Source organism: Pinus tabuliformis, chromosome 5_2, assembly GCF_031772625.1.
Source record: "Pinus tabuliformis cultivar Carrire ecotype Pingquan chromosome 5_2, CPIR1, whole genome shotgun sequence".
NCBI lineage: Eukaryota > Viridiplantae > Streptophyta > Pinopsida > Pinales > Pinaceae > Pinus > Pinus tabuliformis.
In genome coordinates, this window is record NC_142306.1 from 330,032,105 (window position 1) to 330,051,520 (window position 19,416).

Sequence of the window (19,416 nt, forward strand, 5' to 3'; positions counted from 1 at the left end):
CATACTAGTTTTTATAGAATATTTATAGAGAATTTACAAAAATAGCCACTCATTTCTTTGAATTTCTTAATAAAGATACTAACTTTTCTTGGGATGAGCACCACCAAGTTGCTTTCAAGGGAGTAAAAGAGAGACTTACTAAGGAACGTGTCTTAAAGGGACTTAATTGGTCTCTTTCATTCCATATTTCAATAGATGCCTCTAACACAACCCTTGAAACGTTTTTAGGAAAAATAAATAAAAAATTGTTTTATGCCATTTATTCATTAACAAGAATCTAACAGTTGCTGAAATGAACTATATAACCAAGGAAAAATAATTTTTAGCTATCATTCAATTATTAAATTCAAGAACTATATTACTGGGTATGATGTTTTCATTCACACTGACCATTCTGCCATAATATATTTAAGGAACAAGACTATAACTAATGGTAGAATCACTAGGTGGTTTTTGATGTCGTAAGAGTTTAACATTACTATCTTAGATAGAACTGGAAAAACTAATCTGGTAACCAATTTTATTTTTAGGGTTCACAATGAAGGATTAAAAACTCCTGTAGATGATGATTTTCTTCATGAACATTTATTTGTTTCCCTGATCACACTCTTTGGTTGGCAGATGTAGCTAATTACTTGGTCATAGGGAAATTGCTACAACATATCTCACCTAGGGAGAAATAGAGAATCATCAGAATCAATGCCTCTTATTCCTATATTGAAGGGTACATTTGTCGCACAAGACCTAATATGATCATTAGAAAGTGAGTACATGAGGATGAGATGTTCAAGATTTTGAAATCTTGCCATGATGAGCCATGTGGAGGACACTTCACTAATAAGAGAAAAACATACAAAGTTCTTCGCTAAAGGTTTTATTGATCCACCCTTTTAGGAATGCCAAAGTATATTTTTAGAGATGTGACAACTATCAATAGATGGGCCACCCATTACAATATGATGAGATGCCTCTATAACCACAAGTACTCATAGATCCTTTCAAAAAGTATGGCTCTAAACTTCGTGGGACCCATTTTTCTAGTATCAAAGAAAAAGAGGTATATTTTAGTTTGTATTAATTATGTAACAAAATGGTTAGATGCTAAATCTCTTTTCCATGCTACTAAGCAAACAATTGTAGAATTTATATTCGGGGATATTTTTACCCATTTTGGTGTGCCAAGAGAAATTTTGACAGATCAAGGGAATAAGTTGACATCAAAATTAGTAAAATCCATCACTCTGTGATACAAGATCAAGCACTGGAAATCTTCTCCATACCATCCGCAATTCAACGGGTAGGTAGAGTCAACTAATAAGGTCCTTGAAGCAATTATGACCAAGAGAATATAATTACATCATAAAGATAGGGCATATCATCTTTTTGAGGCACTTTGGGCCTACATAACCACATTGAGGGGCACAATGACGTTTACACCATATGAGTTGGTGTCTGGAAAATAAGTTATTCTTCCAATAGAGTTCTATGGGAAGACCTTTAGGATTGCACTTCAGTTGGGTATGGATCTTTCAGAGGCGTAATAGAAAATAAATCAATTGAATAAGTTAGAGGAGATGTACCAGGAATCCCTTCAACATACCACTCTCATCCAACACTAAAGGAGTAAGTGGCATGATAAATTTATTTGGAAAAAACAATTTAAACTAGGTGATTGGGCTCATACTCCTTTTTTATTCAAAATTCAAATATTATAAAGGAAAGTTCACGATACATTGGTCAAGCCTATATGAAATGAATCAAGTTTTTATTATGGTTCAATTAGAATTAAAACTACTAATGGGGATGAATCTCTTTTTTGGTTAATGGACATAGATTAAGAATGTATCAAATTCCCCTTAACTAAGAAGAATTTATTCAACATGTCTTACAATATTCCAAGATAGAGATAGTGGACAGGCGAGGCTCTCAACCTACTGTTCTTCTTGAACCTTTCTTTTCTTTGAAAAAATAATAATATAAAAATAAAAAGGAAAAAAGGAAAACAAAACAATAAAAAAGTAAAGATAAAAATATGGTTTCAATTGTGAAAACTAGTCTTTTGGTGCAACTGAATAGGAATTTTGCTTGCAAACCAAAAAATTGGTGGGCAAACATTTCCCAAGCATTTTCCTAATAGAAGGGAGACTATTAACTGTAAGAAAAACAAATTGGTTTGTTTCAAAAGGAGGATTTTTTGTGTGTTTGATCTTCCTAGCAACAACATTAAGTCAATCATATGTAAAAGCCTCTTTGTTATAGAGCTTGAGACAACCATTTTTGTTGATCTTGCCACCACACTTAGCATACATCTCTACTGCAATTATTTTCTTGATCAGTACCCTTAAACAAATTCTTTTGCTCAAATTTTCATGGAATTAAAATAAATTCACAACATCAACATTTGGAATTTGTATTTGTTTCAATTCTAATCAAAAGACAAAACAAATATATAGGGTTTTCATTTTCTAGCATGAAATATTTAGTGTGATCATCCTCAGCATTCAATTTTATTTTTCTATGATCCCGATAAACAATGTAAACTATCAAACAAGAATTGTAAACTCAAAACGAGAACTCTAACAAAAAAACAAAAAAAGAAGAAGTCTGGAAACGAAAAGTGTTGATGCTAGAATAATGTTTTATGTTGTTTTTATTTTCAGAGCAATTTTTCAACATTTTTTAAAAATGAGAAAAAAAATCCATTTTTTGTGCAAAAAACACCTTGAAAACGAAAAGCATTAATGCTAAAATAATGTTGTTTATTTTTATTAATTTGGGGATAAAATTTCAAAAATTTCTAATAAAGATGTTAAAGATAAAATATCATGACTCCAAAAAACCTTAAAACTCCAATGATTTTCAAGCATAGCACTAAAGATAAAATATCACACTTCTAAAAAGCCTTAAAATTCCAACGCTTTTCAGGCATGACATTAAAGATAAAATATCACGTCTTTGAAAACCCTTAAAATCTCAACAATTTTCAGCCATGATGTTAAATAAAAAATATTTATAACTATTTTCAACCATAGCATTAAATATAAAATATCATGACATAGAAAAACCTTAAAAATTTGACAAATTTTCAACCATGGAATTAAAATGAAAGATCGTCACTATAAAAACCTTAAGTTTTCAACATATTTCAACCATGAACTTATTGAAAAATATTTTGACTAAAAAAACTTTAAAAATGAACCTTTGAATGAAAAAAATCATTATACCAATTGTAATTTCTTTTTTAAATGTTAAAAGTATAGCAATTTTAAAATCTTAGCCTAAGACAACTTCACACATTGCAACAAAATTTAAAAATCAACCATCAAATTGACACGCAGTATAGGCAAACTCGACCCATTGTAATGAAAACTTAAAGACCAACTATGAAATTGACACATTGTGGGGGCAGACTCGACCCATTATAACGAAAACTTTAAAAACGACTATCAAATTGACACATAATAAAACAGAGACCCTATAGAAAAAAATAAAAATAAAACAAAATAATAAATAAATAAAAATAAAAAAATACAAACGAACAAAAAAATTGAAACATTAAAAAAGGAACTAAAACAAAAACAAACCAACAAAAACACAAAATATTTAAAAAAATAATATTAAGTAAATAAAAATATGCATTAAAACATAAAAAATTAAAAAACATGACCCATATATATATAGATATATATATATATATATATATATATATATATATATATATATATATATATATATATATATATATATATATATATATACACACACACACGTAAACATAAAAAGTGTAAAAAATAAAAAACAACTTATAAAAAAAAATTGAAAAAATATATATAAAAAATAAAAAATAAAAAACAAAAAAAATTAAAAAAACAAAATTTAAGAAAAAAAATAAAAAATTAACCAAAAAAACACAAATATATAATACCTGATTAGATAATTAAAAAAAAACACTAAAACAAACAAATAAATAAATAATACATTAAAAAAACATTAAAACAAATAAATAAATTAATAATACATTTAAAAAAAACATTAAAACATATTTTTTAGAAAAAAAATACAAAAATACATTAAAATAAAAATAAAAAACATTAAAAAATTACATTAACAAAATTTAAGAAAACACAAATAAAAATAAATAAATAAATAAATAAAATAGAGGCCCCTCGGGCCCTAAGCTGATTCCGGGAATCGAACTTGCCCCACCCAAGGCCTGTGGGGCCGTGGCCCTGTACAGGTGGAGGAGTTGGGTCCTACGGGCCCTGGGAGGAGGCATCTTGATTTTGAGAATCAGACGGCCTCCCCCAGGGCCCGTTGGGTCGGCGGGGGGAGAAGCTAGATTTGATTATTGGAATGATATTGCCTCCACCTAAGGCTTGTGGGGTCGCGACCTTGGGCGGTGGTGAGGAGTTGCGCACCTGACTCCTCCCCTAGCCCAGGGTTGTGGGCCTAGAGGCCATGGGTAGAGGTAGTGTGATTCAAAGAATCAATTTGCCTATCGCCTAGAGCCCATGGCGCCACGACCCTGGGCGGGGGGAAGGAGTTGGGTAGGTAGCTCCTCCCCACCTTAGGCGGAGGCATTTTGATTCTGGGAATTAGACTGCCTCCTCCTAGGGCTCGTGGGGCCGCGTTAATATATATATATATATATATATATATATCACCTTGGGTGGAGGCATTTTGATTCCGAGAATCAGACTGCCTCCGCCTAGGGTTTGTGGGCCGCATATACATATATACACACACACACACACACACACACACACACACACACACATATATATATATATATATATACAGACACACACAGACACGTTATACACACACACACAAACACATTATTTATTTTTTTAAGAATTTTGTTTTGTTTTATTTTTATTTTTTGTATGTTTTATTTATTTATTTTTAACTTTTACTTAAAAATTTATTTGAATCAATTTTTTTGAGAAAAAATACCTCAAATTTTATCATCTTTGGATATAAAATTCATAAAAATTGTAATTTTTCCAACTTCTTTTATTTTATTTTTTCATAAAAATAATTAATTAACATGTCATTTTTATCCTGAAATACGTATTTTTTTAATTATATCTATATACAAAATGTGTATTTTTTGTCTAAAATTATTATTTTTTAGTGACAATTATTTTATTTGTATTGAAGTATTAATTAACGATATATAAATATATAGAAAATCCTAACCTCAAAATATTAATGTTTTTATTTTTTTTAAACTTTGCAAATAAAAGTAAAAAAATTCATTATAAGAAAACATTGCAAAGAAAAACAAAAAACACATGTTTGGAAAATCCATAAAAAACAAATATCTTAGGACGAAAAACAAGAAAATGAATAAGACAACTTGAAAAATGGTTAAATAATCAACATTTAAAAATAATTATGCATACTTAGGACATAAGAAAATTTAAAGCGTAAAAAATATGGCTTAAAAAAATGTTGATGCTTTTCAAAATCCGCGTGAAAATCACCAACATTTAAAAAAATTATCCACACTTAGTACATTAGAAAATTTAAAGTGTAAAAAATAAGCCCTCTAAAAAGGGGTTGATGCTGCATCAACACTTTTCAAAATCAACATAAAAATTACTAACATTTAAAAAAAATGATCATACTTAATACAAAAGAAAATTTAAAGTGTCAAAAATATGTTAAAAAAAAGGTGTATTCTAAATCAATGCTTTTATTTTTTGCTACCTTAAAAAAATGAGGACTTAATATGGTTCCCATTTGATAATTTACATTGTTGATAATGTTTTGGAGTCCCAAAGACAACAATTTGCAGGTCATCAACCTTAGGAAACATCAACAAAACCTTCATATAGTCATGTATGCACCTACAAGCTTCACTGTAACCACCACATAGTTTTGCAACCACTACTTCCAATAGTTACAAGATCACTATAACAGTTACTCGATGGCCTATAACATGCCTCTTCCATCCTTCCTTGAAAATTCAAAGTTATCCAAAGAAAGTTGGCTTCAAAATAAGGACTTAGAGCTACCATACACCTCTAACCTATTTTCTTTTCCAATCCTCAGGTGTTCACCGAAAACAATTCATTTCTCTTGATTCCAAATTTAACAAATCTAGTCAGCCTCAAGCAAAGAAATCATTAACATTTGTCCTAAACCGAACATGATCAACCATAGTGCTAGCCTCAATAGTTTCATTGGTATATAAGTCTCAGGTTTAGTTTCAAGTTTCTTGACAAGCTTGTATCAATTTCTAAGGTAAAACTTGAGTTGAGAAAATTAATTTATTTGATTAATTGAAATAAGGAAACATTGAAAAAAAAACCCTTGGTCCCATTGAATGTTTTTTCCCTTTATGAATCACGATTTTCATATACCTATCACTTTAACTCATAACATTATCCTCTCATATCCTTATCATTTTAATTTTTATGTCTATCGCTCTAATTCCCCTCTGCCACCTCATCAAACAACTGATAATCACCACTCCTTGTCATCTACATAAAAGGCCATCCAACCATTCTTTGGCATGATTTTCCAACTCGTCAAATGATCATACCCTGGGAATGAGTTCCTAGCCTGCACAGCCACTCAGAAAACACTCTTGATTCCCAATTCCTTTTACCATAGAATCGTCGAAAAATAGATCATCCACATTCCACTGTGATCACAATGGCATGGGTAAACTACTTGGTGCAATGAGACAAGAGCCAAGGTCTTTGGTAGCTCTAGAGGGCTATCTTGAATACAATGTGAGTAAGGCAATATTAGGGCAACATGATGGCTCCCATTTCCCTGCAAATTCCATGTACATGATAACTGATCCAGGAGGATCTTGTTAGTCCAGCATGAGCAGAGTCTTCATTGGTTCAACATCGAAGCGATCGTCAAATGATCATTGGTTGATGAGGTCTTATACTGTATCAACTTCGCCAGTTTCATCGTCAGCGTTCAGTGTCCGGTGTCTTCAGCTTCAACAGTGATGTTTATGGTTCATTTTGTCCGATAATGTAGATGGTTTTCATGGTGTTCAACGAATATGGTTTGGTACCTTGTTGTCGATATGTGGTTGTCATCAGTTCCACCGGGGTTTGGTTGTCGAGAAGGGAACATGTATCATCATGTGGGGTAATGTCACATTGTGACATTTTGTTGTACATGGGTTTTAGAATTAAAATCAAAGTGGTGTGAGTCTAACTCTAAATCATTACTAAAACCTATGCTACAAAACCTAATGTAAAACCCTAAAACACTAAAACCTGGAACCTAAATCTATGCATTAAAAATCAAATGCATTAACCAAACACTAAATCCTAAGTCTAAAGACCTCTCGAGCCATATAAATACACTAAAATATACATAAAACATATAAATAAACCATATAACATTGCAAAATGCACATTAAACATTACAATGTATTAAAAACTCCCTAACCGCTGGCCTAACTGCGCGGGGAGCTAACTGCAGTGGGCCATGTGAGCAGATAGGGATGAATCTTCAGGTTAACAGAACCGCATCGGGTAACCGCATCGAAAACAACAGAGTGAACCTCGGCATGTGAATGCCGTACAACTCACTGCGCAGTCAACCGTCAATAGGCAGCGGAACCGCTAGAGCTCTAACCGTGGGTTATTTAATGATGTTCACATGCGTTGTCACCTCTTTCTGCCCGGTTAGAAAACCGTTGGCAGTTTTCGCCTATCCAAAGTTCTAAATTGGGTTTTTATTTGTATTTTTGGATATCAATTAATTCCTAAATGGTGAATGTCACTATGTGACATTAAAACTTAACCATAAACCCTAATTTTACCCTAAGGAGTAGCTGGTTCATTCCTAAACCCTGCAAGAGAGAGTTTGAATGCATCTGGAGGTTTATAAAGGCGGTTTGGTGCTTTGAAGAGGGGAGAGTGGTTTTCAGTTTTGTATGCAGATTCTAGAGGATATAGGCTGTTTTGTTTTCAGTGTAATAGGAGCGTCGAGAGTCGCAATTGGGAACTGAGATAGGCGTTGGAAATCTATTTCAGAGAGATTTCTTTTGACAATGACCAGAAGTGCCAGCATGCGCAATCATTCTGGTTAATTTTTTGTGTAATCGACCTCCTCATATTCAATCCTAATAAAGCGGTCGCCCATCTTGAAAGCGGACCCGGAGATGTAGTCCATCAGGGACGAACTCCGTAATCAATATTGCTGTCTGGTATCACTGTGCTTTTTCTGCTTTTCACTTCTATTTGCATCTTGCTTATGTTTCAATTATGTCGTCAATTCATTCCTTTTCAAGCAGTTCTCACGATTAAAGCACTTTAAGTTAACATTGAGTTCATTGTTGGCATTAATAAATTCTACTTCAGTTTAATGTATGATCATTTCAGATCATATAATTTGGTATCAGAGTAGGTTGCGTTTGTAGAATTTATTAGTGAATGTTAACCAGATCAAAGTCGCAATGTGGAGAAGGAATCCTCGAGGAGATTAATCCAGAGATTGGAAAGCGAAGAGTCGCTCATAAGCCGACCATGACAGGATCTGATGCAGGTGAAACCCCTGAAACTAAGATGAGCGAGGAACAGTTTCAACAAGCATTCTTGAGTATGCAACAAATGTTGGGAGAACTTTATGAAGATAAGAAGGCGAGAGATGAAGCTTCTTCTTCAAAGACATCGAATAAGGAAAAAGGTAAAGGAAAGGCTGATAAACCTCCTTCACCTCCATCATCTCCATCATCTTCTTCTTCTTCTTCTTCCAGTGCAGAATCTGAAACAAAAAAGAAACCTAAGAAAACATATCTTTTGAAACTTGATGTAAAATTTGAGTTACCTATTTATGATGGTGAAATGAATCTTGAAAAGTTGGATAACTGGATTAAGCAGTTAGAAGTGTATTGTCGTATTTAGAACATTTTTGACGATAAAACGAAAATTCAGTTAGATACACTTAGAATGGGGGGAACAACTTTAATCTGGTGGGAAAGTAAAACTCAGATATATGTAAAGTGAAAAGGTAAAGTCATCTCTTCATGGTATAAGTTTTTAAAAGCTCTTAGGAAACAATTCTATCCTTTAGGATACATGCAACAAGTTGTTATTGATTGGCAACACTTGAGGCAAGGTAAAGGGTAGAGTGTTCAGGAGTTTACTTAGGAGTTCAGAAAGAAAACATTGGTGCTTGGTATTTCATTAGATACACGTGAAACTTTATTAAAATACATCGGCAATTTACATTCATATTTGCAGCATACATTATTGATGTTTAATCCTGATGATTTTGATGAAGTGTGTGTTCAAGCCATACATATTGAATCAGGTGGTAGACCATTCAAGTTTTCACTGCAATCATCCAAAGATTTGGAAATCAAGGATTCCAATGACAGTAAAGGGAAGAACAATTCGAAGAGAAATAAATCAACGACAACTCAGAAGGAAAGACTTGTTCTCACTACCAGAGAATCGGTCATGATGAATCTAGGTGTTGGAAACTTCATCCCGAACTTAAGCCCAAAAATTTCCTTAAAGAGAAGGATGAAAGAAAGCAATTGCGGCAGTCCAGCAAGATCTAGGTTCCGATTCAGGTGATGAAAGAAGGATAACTTCCATAGTTTCGACATGTAAAACTTCTGACACTGGTTCAAGTTCTAATACTATTGCATCTTCATCAAACATAAACCCTTCAAATGAGGATAAAAGAGTTGAATTATTTAACATAAGGATAACTTCTAAGCACACAAAGATAGATACAATGTTTGACAGTGGATCACATGCAAATTTAATATTGAATATTTAGTTAAAAACTTGGGTTTGGAGACACAAAATCATACAAGACCTTACCCACAAGGATGGATAAATAAATCAACTCAGATAAAAGTCACAAAACAATGTCGATTAAGATTTTTCATTACAGATAATTACGTTGATGAAGTGGAATTAGATGTGGTTCCAGTAGACATATGTGGAGTTGTCTTAGGAAGTCCTTATCTTTATGATCGTGATGCAGTATTTTATAGGAGAAAGCATAAATATCACCTTAAGAAAGATGGGGTTGAATTTATTGCAAGGGCACATAAAAGTAAAACTCACTTGAATTTAGTTGTTGCTAATCAGATGAAGCGATTAATAAGTTCAAATAAGAGATTCGTACTCATGTGTGTAAAAGAAAAACATAAGGATCTAAAGGATACTTGTTCAGGTTGTAAGTCTCAGTTTACAGATAGTTTGGTCAAAAAGGTAGAAAATTTTCCAGTTCTAGTTAAAGAATCAAAACATCTTACTCATAAGCAGGGAATACAACATGAGTTACAATTGATGTCCAAATCTCCTTTTCCTAATGTCAGAATGTATCATTTTAGTCCAAGTTTTGGAGTTATAAGTTACAGGGATGTAGGTCAGTATTGGGGAAAGTTAGTGTTACATTTCTCTTGTATTGTATCACCATTTCATGTTTCAAACATATTTGAAGCCTCTTTTCAAGTGGAGAGGAATCCCATTTGTTTTCATATCAAAGCCATTTCTAAAGTAGTGTCAAAGTATCCAATACATCTAAGGGAGACTTATGCATTAGGGGAAAATGCTAATCAATGGAAACATCATTTAATGAATGAAGAAACAATGATTTAAATAAATCATTCGACATTTCAATACTTTCGAAATCAAACTAAGTTACAAAAGTTTTCACATTACAGTTTGATGAGGTTATTGCAACAAGTTCACTTAGTAAGCAGGAATCAGGAAAGTCTATCAAGTCAAGTAGCTGGTTTGATGTCAAAAATGTCTTTGATTGTCTCTGTCATTCCGCAATATAGATTGTTAATACATGTCAATAGTATTGAACAATATTTTGTAGAGACTGTTTTCAAAGATGTTTATGAATCACTAATTCATGGTACTTTGTGGAAAGAAGTCAATTGCCATGTTCATAACAGGTTGTTTGACCATCTTCACAAGTTGTGCATACTGCAAATGGATGGAACAATTCACAGATTCAAAATGTGCCATGATCAACATCATCAGGGTCATCACTTTCAGGTGGTTGATCGAATGTATTGGTACATCATCAGGGTAAGGTGGAGAGTGAGGGAGCTCTAACCTCATCTACTATCTGTCTAGTCAAACTTTTGTGGTCCAAAAGCTTTCAAGTGAAGAGGATTGATCCAGGAGGATCTTTTTAGTCCATCATGACTGGAGTCTTCAGTGGTTCAACATCGAAGTGATCGTCAAATGATAATTGGTCAATGAGGTCTTGAACTGTATCAACTTCGCCAGTTTCATCGTCAGCATTTAGTGTTCGGTGTCTTCAACTTCGACAGTGATGTTTATGGTTCAGGTTGTCCGGTAATGTAGATGGTTTTCATGGTGTTCGACGAATATGGTTTGGTACCTAGTTGTCGACATGTGGTTGTCGTCAGTTCCACCGGGGTTTGGTTGTTGAAAAGGGAACATGTATCATCATGTGGGGTAATGTCACATTGTGACATTTTGTTGTACATGGATTTTAGAAATAAAATCAAAGTGATGTGAGTCTAACTCTAAATCGTTACTAAAACCTATGCTACAAAACCTAATGTAAAACCCTAACACATTAAACCTATAACCTAAATCTATGCATTAAAAATCAAATGCATTAACCAAACACTAAATCCTAACTCTAAAGACCTCTAGGGCCATATAAATACATTACAATATACATAAAACATATACATAAACCATATAGCATTGAAAAATGAACATAAAACATTACAATGTATTACAAATTCCCTAACCACTGGCCTAACCGTGTGGGGAGATAATTGTAGCGGGCCATGTGAGCAGATAGGGATGAACCTTCAGGTTAATAGAACCGCGTCAGGTAACCGCATCAGAAACCGTAGAGTGAACCTCGACATGTGAACGTTGTACAATTCACCGCGCAGTCAATGGTCGCAGGTAGTGGAACCGCTAGAGCTATAACTGTGGGTTATTTAACGGTGTTCACATGCGTTGTCACCTCTTTCCACTCGGTTAGCAAACTGTTGGCATTTTACGCCTATCCAAAGTTCTAAATTGGGTTTTATTTGTATGTTTGGATATCAATTAATTCCTAAATGGTGAATGTCACATGTGACATTAAAACTTAACCATAAACCCTAATTTAACCCTAAGGAGCAGTTGGTTCATTCCTAAACTCTGCAAGAGTGAGTTCGAATGCATCTAGAGGGTTATAAAGGCAGTTTGGTGCTTTGAATATGGGAGAGTGGTTTTGAGTTTTGTATGCAGATTCTGGAGGATATAGACTATTTTGTTTTCAGTGTAACAAGAGCATTAGGAGTTAGAATTGGGAACCGAGATAGGCGTTGGAAAGCTATTTCAGAGAGCTTTCTTGTGACAGTGACCAGAAGTGCCTGCGTGCGTAATAAGTCTGGTTAATTTTCTGTGTAATCGACCTCCTCGGATTCAATCCTAATAAAGCGGTTGCCCATCTTGAAAGCAGACTCAGAGACGTAGTCCATCAGGGACGAACTCCGTAATCAATATTGTTGTCTGGTATTGTTTTGTTTTTGTTGCTTTTCACTTTTGTTTGCATCTTGCTTATGTTTCAATTCTGTCGTCAATTCATTCCTTTTCAAGCAGTTCTCACAGTTAAAGCACTTTAAGTTAACATTCAGTTCACTATTGGCATTAATAAATTCTACTTTAGTTTAATGTAAGATCATTTTAGATCAATAACCCTGTGACAATGGCATTTACTGAGGGGTTCAATGGCCAGGCTTCCCAAGATGGAGACTTAGAGATGTCAGTGATGGAGAATTCCATGGCCCAAGCCACTGGAATCCCATAGATAAGGGATCGTTAGTTTAATAACAAACAAGTGGAAAAGGGGGCATGGACCAAATTTTTATGTTCTATTGAGCTAAATCCAGACTGGGAGAGGGGTGTGCCTCGACCATGGATTGTGGACAAATAAAGGAAACTATTGTTCTTCTTGCAAAAATATATAACTTGTGAAGGAAAGTATTCCATCACATCTGATTACTTCTTCATTTCGAAGGTGGTGAGCATTTGAATTTTCCTTTATATCTTTGTAAAATTTTGGTTTGGGTTGAATGGAAAAATGAGTTCAATATAACCCTAAAAATATCAGTGGAAGCCTCTATCACCATATATTGATAAAAAAAAATAGTTGTAAAGGAATTACAAAAGTGAGTGACAATTGGTATACCTCTTTGGCTAGAAAAAAATTCACCACTAAGGGTATTCCACTTCAAAAACCATCAAAAGATGTAGAAATTCCTTGTAGATTCAAAATGCTAATTGTAATTTACTAAAACAATAGGCTTGAATCAACTCTGCTCATCGGTGGAAATAATTAAATGATCACAAAATCATGAAGCATATAAGAGAAATAATTCTATCAACACATTACATAATGATTTCCCGGGGAAATCCACAACTAAAAACCCCTGCTATATGTATATTGCATTAGTCAGAAAATATGAGAAGATTACAATGCTTTTCTCAAGCTCGAGTAACCTCTACACTATCTCTATGTTTCTCAATACTTCCTAGCCTGACTCTGACTAACACTTATCCAATTTCCTAGCCTTCCAAGCTCCTACTTCCTTGTGTTGTTCAATGAGGAATTAGGCCATTATTTAATAGGAATTTTCCTCATGTATATTGCGCAATTCCTTTAGGTCAATTCTCTAACTTCACGCACCATCTATACAATTCATATGATCATACAAATGATAGTACACTATCCCTTAACTCCAATCTTAATTGGGTCTTTCTCAGATCTGACTTGCATGAGTTAATTATGACTGAGTCATTAGTTTACTGGTTGATCACTGCAGGCAACACTGCACCGCACTTCATACAACACCACACTGTACTTCAGGAAACACCACACTACACTTTAGGCAACACCACACTTCACTTTAGGAAACACCACAGTGAACTTCAGGTAACACCACATTGTACTTTAGGCAACACCACACTGCTAGACCTCCCACTAGTTCTGTCATCAGTTGGAACTAGGTTAACTAACTTTAACTCAGTTAGACTAAATTAATTAATTACAACTCAAAATAAACTCAAATGGGGCTCCTATAATGTAGGAGACACTCTATATGACTCTATTTAGACTCTCAACTCAAATTAACTGAGCCAACTAAGTCAAATTAACTTAGTTAACTAATACATGTTGTCATGAGATGTGGAATTACAATTTTATTCCTAATTTAATTCAAGGACAAAATTAAATCAACATATTTCTTGATGCTATTTTTAACATTTCTTGTTGCTATTTTCAACACTCCCTCTCAACAAGAATGGGATCCACATCTATCCCAATCCAGTACTTTTGGAATATTATGCATGCATCTCTTGTCATTGTTGTTGTTGCTACTGCAACATCTACAACCAAAAAGCACAAAAAAATAAACTGAATCAATTGTATCTGCAACTGTCTATTGGGAAAACTGTGATGCTGCTAATTCCGTTATTGAGCCCCCTGCTCTGTTGTAAACACTTCTCTGCACTCCTCAGTATATGAATGACATTGATCCTATTGCTACTGAAAATTGTGGGCCCCTGTAGCAAGGTAATGATCCATGAGACAAAAAGCACCTCAATGGACCCTGCCTAAATTTCTACAACTCTTGGGATTATTGCTTCACATCACTCCACCTCACACTATGAGGTATAACTGCATGCAAAAAAAACTTTGATCTACTCATATTTTTGTTGCTACTGCTATGTTGTCGCTTCTTCACTGCTGCTGCAACTACCACAATAATGAGTATGATCTCCCCATATCCTGAAGTACTAACTTCCATAAGGTTGCTCCCCTTGAAACTAGACTCCCTTTGAGTCTTGATCTCCCTGTTCTTCATTCTACCAATGTCAATGATCACAAGTACTTTTTGTGTCACTAAACATTGGCTCACTCATTTGCCCACTAGCAGCCTTATAGCTCCATTAAGAAGTATACACATAGGGTCTTCTAGATCTGCCCTGAACTAGGGATCCCTAACTTTACCTCCTAACAACTCATTAGTTCTTCAATTATCACTGTACATGAGGGCTCCAAGGATTGGTTCTAATGTGATTCTAGCTCTGATACCATGTAGAAATTCCTTGTAGATTCAAACTACTAATTGTAATTTACTAAAATAATAGACTTGAATCTAATCTAGTCATCTAACGAAAACAATTAAATGATTGCGAAATCACGAAGCGTATAAGATAAATAATTCAATCAACACATTACACAGTGATTTCCTTGGGAAAGCCACAACTAAAACCCCTGCTATATGTATATTGCATTATTCAGAAAACATGAGAAGATTACAATGATTTGCTCAAGCCCGAGCAACCTCTGTACTATCTCTATCTGTCTCATTGCCTCCTAGGCTAACTCTGGCCAACACTTATCTAATTTCCTAGCCTTTCAAGCTCCTGCTTCCTTGCGCTATTCAATGAGGAATTAGGCCCTTATTTAATAGGAATTTTCCTCATATGGATTGCGCTATTCCTTTAGGTCAATTCTCTGACTACATGCACCGTATGTACAATTCAGATGATCATATAACTAATATTACACTATCCTTGAACTCCAATATCAACTGGGTCTTTCTCATATCTGACATGCATGAGTTATTTATGAGTGAATCATCAGTTTAGTGGTTGATCACCGCAGCCAACACCACACCCCTCTGCTGACAACACCACACTGCACTTTAGGCAGCACCACATTGTACTTCAGGCAACACCACACTGCAAGACCTCCCACTAGTTCCTCCATCAGTTGGAACTAGTTTAATTGAATTAATTAATTACAACTCAAAATAAACTCAACCAGGGCTCCTATAATATAGGAGACACTCTATGACTCTAGTTAGACTCTCAATTCGAATTAACTGAGCCAAAAAAGTCAAATTAACTTAGTTAACAAATACATGTTGTCATGAGATGTGGAATTACAGTTTTATTCCTAATTTAATTCAAGGACAAAATTAAATCAGGATCTTTCTTGATGCAATTTTTAACATTTGTTGTTGATACTTTCAACAAAAGAAGCACCCAAGAATCATGTCAAAGAAACGCTCAAAGAGATTGATGATGAACAAGAATTTGAGCATGGCAATAAAAATGAAAGTTAGGATGGTGGTATTCATGAAGTTTAGGACTTTTCACTCTGTGTAAAGAGCTCTAAGAAAGCCAAAAGAAGAGATGGGAAACATGTTATCACATTAAGGATGATTATCAAATGTATGGCTATAAACTAACACCCAAAATAGACTAAAAAGGCTCCATTGCCTCCTCATGAATCCTTTGAGAAGGATCCATCACCTCTTCCTGAATCCTATGAAAAGGCTCCATCTCCTCCTCCTCAACCTTCTAGAGAGGCTACCCTGTTGTCTCCTATGCCTTCTAAAGGTACCACTTTTAAGCATATTCTCAGTGTTTATATCCATGTCAAGAAAAAAGAGTTTGTAACCTATTTGTTTAGGAAAATACATAACTAAGTTTTAAAAACCTAGACTCTTGATTACCATTTCTATGACTATGTCGACCCATCAAAGCTAGTGATTTTGAGCATGCTACTGATTAATATGAACCCATAAAACCAATTGTGTCTTCCACCACTCCAAGCACAACTTCGATATCTAAAATAAGGAAAAAAACAGGAAAATTAAGAAGCTAGAGGATGATATTGGAGAGTTAAAGTTCATAGATAGATATATATTAAAAATGAAAATTCTATCCTGAAGAGTAAGAATGCCCAACTACAAGGGGAAGTTGAAAAATTGATAATGAATAATAAGAAGCTAGTTAAGATGGCTAAAAAGTGGTTCAAAAGAATTCATTATTTGTAAATACATAATAGGGCCTTGAAGAAGAAGCTTTGGGCATCAAAGGAAAAGAGTGGGGCCAATGTGAATATCTTCATTAGCAACCATTAAGTCAGTAAACTACAATCAATTTTGCTCAGATGTGCTCAATCTTGTTAGGTTCCTATACTACTAGTGTAACCCCTTATTGTTATTATTACAACCCCCTTATTCTATTGTTGTGCCCATTTAGTCCCCATATTGTTATTATTGTGACCCATAGAAGCCCACTATTGTTATTATTGTGCCCTTACATTATTATTGTTATGTCGACTTTGATTATATTATGACCCCTTAGACTCGTATATATAGAAAGGAGGTCTTGTCATTTGTATCATCCAAGAAGTATTCATTTGTGTAATGTAAAGGAGGTTTCCCCGTCGAAGAGGCTTATTTTGAAGGCATTTATCTATCTTTTCTATCTTTTTGTGAGCTGATTTCATGACATTTGGTATTAGAGCTTTGGATTCTAGGGTTTCGCTGCTCCAAACAGGTCTTCGTGGTATTTTATCTATAACTTTTTTTCTACGACGTTTCAGAAGATAAACCAAAAACCCATTGGAGACGAAATTGTTCTGAACCTCAGGTCTAAATTTCAGATCTTGTCTCGCTATATTTTCTGAGATTTGATCTGAGGAAGTTAAGGTTTTTGAAAGCTCCAAAATTCAATCTCAAACAGGTCATCATAAAATTTTCACTATAATTTGTTTTCTATGAAGGTTCAGACTATAAAACTAAAACCCATTTGAGCCGAAAGCCCGGGGAAACTCGAGCCCGAATTTTAGATCTTGTTTCACTATATTTTTAGAGATAAGTCCAAGAAATTTAGGGTTTATGCAGGCTCCAAAATTACATCCCAAATAGGTGACCTTGGGAAAATCGTCATAACTTTCTCTTTGCACATCAGATTGAAATTTCGTAAGAAGTTACAGAAAGAGGATAGATTATAGTTTTCTTTGTATCAGTTTTAGGTCCTAAGGTTGAAACAATGACACGTGGAACTTCGTACAAGTTCGCTCTACCGAACTAGTATATAATCAGGTCATCATGGGAGATTTGACATAACTCTTCCTTGTAGAATCCAATCTTGATCAGACTTACGGAGTTAGAAATAGGACTTAGAGGGCTACTGCAGGACGTAATTTCAGAACTTGGAAATCTGAAATGACAAAGTTACAGTCGTTTCAATATCGAGCTCCTAAAATCAAGAAAAGGCGATATGAGGAAGTTTGATGACAAGGATCCGTTAAATTGGATACTACAGATGGAGCAATATTTCGATCTACATGAGGTGAAATTGTTACAAAAGGTACATATTTCATCTTTATATTTAGAACCGAATCAATTTTTATGGTATGATGGGCTTTGTTCTCGTAAACCACTTGTCACGTGCTCAATTTTCATGGAGGAAATAATATCACATTATGAGGATACAAAGAGAAACACCTTCTTTAGCCAATTGATAAATCTCAAACAAAAGGGTTCAATGGAAAAGCACATTGAGGACTTTCAAAAATTGAATATAAGGGTACATGATATTCCAGAGAAACAAATGATTGATGTCTTCATAGGGACTTTAAAGGATAACATTCAACATGAGGTTTGTCTTTGGGAACCTGATTCATTGGAGAAGGCATTCAAGTTGGCAAGAACAATTGAAAGAGAAATAATGGAAACAAGGAATCCCACCACTCACGACTATAATTATGGAAGTGTTTTTTCTCCTAGCCTTCCACAACCTACAAGGTTTACACCACAACAATTGGAAGAAAAAAGAGAAAAAGGGCTTTGTTACAATTGTGATAGCAAATACACTAAAGGTCATAAGTGTGCTAAGAAGAAATTATTTTACATAGATTATGAAGATGAGGAAGAAAAGGATCAAGAAACATCAAAAGAAGAGGATATACACCAGAAACCAACCCTAGAGAAAGAAGAAATGAATCTGATCATATCTTGTAAAGCATTGGCAAGAATTACCACTCCTCAAACTCTCAAGATAGAAGGTCATATCAAGAAGAAAAAGGTTCAAGAAGTGAAAGATCACATAAAAAGAAGAAATGAATCCGACCATATCTTGTAATGCATTGGCCAGAATTAACACTCCTCAAACTATCAATATAGAAGGACATATCAAGAAGAAAAATGTTCAAGAAGTGAAATATCACATTGAGCATCAAGAAATGAATCCAACCATATCTTGTAATGCATTGGAAGAAATTACCACTCCTCAAACTCTCAAGATAGAAGGACATATCAAGAAGAAAAATATTCAAGCAGTGAAAGATCATATCGAGCATCAACAACAAGTTGTCCAACTTTTAAAGGATAACGCCACTTTGGTGCAGAATCAAATGAAATAACAGGCAGATCAACATCGCAGTGAAAGAAGTTTTGATGTAGGCGATTGGGTATTTTTACAGCTACATCTCAAGCAAGATATTTATGAGAAGGAAATGTTGGAAATACTACATGCACTTAAGAAATGGCGACCTTACCTAATGAGAAGACACTTCAAGGTAAAAATGGATCATTATAGTCTTAAATACTTTTTAGAA